Source organism: Brachycentrus maculatus, unplaced genomic scaffold (assembly GCF_059751285.1).
Source record: "Brachycentrus maculatus isolate JH-2025_06_01 unplaced genomic scaffold, ASM5975128v1 h1tg000012l, whole genome shotgun sequence".
In the NCBI taxonomy this organism is placed as follows: domain Eukaryota; kingdom Metazoa; phylum Arthropoda; class Insecta; order Trichoptera; family Brachycentridae; genus Brachycentrus; species Brachycentrus maculatus.
The window spans coordinates 732501-735270 of NW_028280766.1; positions in this window are offsets into that span (position 1 = coordinate 732501).

A 2770-nucleotide genomic window follows, 5' to 3' on the forward strand; every position below is an offset into this window, starting at 1 on the left:
ACAAAATTTCAAACCCTTTTTCTGAGAAAGGTCCCTAATTAGCACAGGTAGACAGATAGTTGAAAGTTCAAAAAATAGTCCTATCTCATTTATTAGTAAAGTTTCTTGAGTTCTGGTTGTTGTTTTGTTCAGAGAGGTTATATAGTTATCGTGTCTTGTGAAAAAAACTTAATTTTAAATTTTAGTTCATAAAGTATATTTTTTTTTGTAAACACAAGTGTTTTTTTTTTGAAAAGGACAAAATGGGAAAAAGTAAAGACATTTCTGAGGAAAAAAGTCTAGTGTTATAGTGCTACTGAAATAAGGAATACTATCTAATAGAGAAATTTCAAAAAAAGAAAACGTTTCTCGTCAAACAGTGGACAGAATTTCAAAATCAATAAAAAATCATTTACCCGCCACCAGCAATCGGCGAAAGAACTGTCGTAGAATTAGAAAAACAACACCGAGGACTGATCGAAAAATCGTTCAAAGTGTCTTAGAAAACCGTAGTGCATCAGCAAAAACATTAAAAATAAAATTGGAAGAAGAGGGTATAAATATATCGGTATCAACACTGAGGCGACGTCTTTACGAAGTAAATCTGAAATGCAGGCGCCCTGTAAAAGTACCAAAATTGACACCACGAATGAAAGCGGATCGATTAAAATGGGCCAGGCTACATCGAAATTACTCGGTAGATGATTGGAAAAAGGTATTTATTTAAATTGAATTTTCAACATATCATTTTAGTAAATAAACTTATATATTTGAATTAGACTTAAATTTTCATTATTTTTCAGGTCATCTTTAGTGATGAGTGCCGGTTAGAAGCCGTGACAGAGAGCCGTCGATTCGTCAGGAGAACACCAATGGAACGTTACAATGAGGCCTGTGTGGTAAAAATTATCAAACACCCCCCTGCAACAATGATATGGTCATGTATTATTAACAATTTACCTGGGCCGTTGTTTTTCGTGGAAGGAACAATGAACCAAAATTCCTATAAGCAGGTCCTCGAACGAATTTTATTGCCCTTCTACCATACACTCGACCCAACAGAAGGTCCATACACCTTCATGCAGGATGGGGCACCTTGCCACCGGGCTAAATCAATAATAAATTTTTTGTCTAACAAAAATCTGCCTTTGCTCCCCTGGCCTGGAAATTCTACGGACCTTACTCCTATAGAAAACGTATGGAGCATGTTAAAAAATAAGGTATACTCATTTTCAAATCCAACAGTAGACTGTCAAAAAAAAAAATATTCAAAAAATTTGGTCAGAAGACGAAGAAATAAAAACATGATAAAACAGTGCATTTTAAGTATGCCAAAAAGAATTGAGGCAGTTATTTCTGCCAAAGGTGGAAATACTAAATACTAACTATATTTATATGAAAATATATGCATAATTTAAGCGTAATAAAGTGTTTATGTGTAAATAAAATTCAATGTTGTTTTATTCAAGGTTTTCTCTGAGTTATTCCTGTTTGAATTGAGAAATTGCGCGAAATTCTGCGTGGCCCTAATTCATTGAGTAGATACTGTATATATATATATATATATATATAAATATATAATAAGAAAAAAAAACAAGAAAGAATTGCTAATGTGTAATATAATTCTAGTCAGTGAAATAAACCGATGAAATAATTCATTTAAAGAAAAATTAGGCCGTGTAAGTTTTCTTATTCAGTGCAGAGTCATTGCGGAATGAGAAAATATGCACCAGAATCTACGATTACGGAAAATATTTTTTAATTGGCGTTCATATTTCTATGTAAAGTTATACGGGAATTACAGCAACGTGTCCCTGACACAAAATGCCTTCTAGCCAACTAACCTGCAAACGCTCGGTTAGGTCAAATTGAAGAAAAACAAAATGCGGCACTTTAGAACGAAATTGGGGAGAAATCCTGGTGATAAAACGCATTCGCTTAGTATACATATAAATAAAATATTTTTAATCTTTTTATAAAGGTGGATAAAATAACAGGTTAAATCTACGTGATAATATAAAAAGAAGTTGTTTCACGTTATGTTTGTATAAAAAATGTTTTCACGTTATATGACTAATTGTTTCATTATTAAGTAAAATTATTTTCTAATAAAACTAAAATATACCAGAAGATTTAAGTTTTGTAATGACTTTTCATGGTGGAACTGCATTGTTTATAAAGAGACATCAACTATGTAGTTTTTTCCACTTTTATTTTATGTGAACAGTTTTTTGGACGAAACTCGGTCACTGGTCAAATAAAATAAAAATGAAAAAAACTGCTAATTCATTGTTTCATTATATAAAATAAATAAATGAAGTAGCTAAAAATATTAATTCAAAATATGCGACAAACTTTAATATTTATTAACATAATATTATAATCTCCTGCAATATTTTGAAATATATTTTACTGAATTACACAAAAAATAAAGTTCTAGTTGTTTGTGTTGAAAGAATTTTATTGAAAATATTTGTTAAACTTAAACACGTCACAATTGACATAAATAAAAATGTAAATATTTTGTTAAAAACATAAAATTTCCTAAAGTAATTTACGAATTGTTTTTAAATTTTGACATAGCGTTGAATTTAAATACGCGTGTATATCACAATATGCCTGTAACAAGTAAGAACATGATTTTATAAACAAAATAAACACTGTTTTTAGGAGCAATGGCAGCGCCGTCTACTATTACAGAAATCCACGCTAAACAAAACATTCGTGATGACAGACACCGTACTTCTTGATAGACCCTGTCACTTTTTTTGATGGATTTTCAATGTTTTTG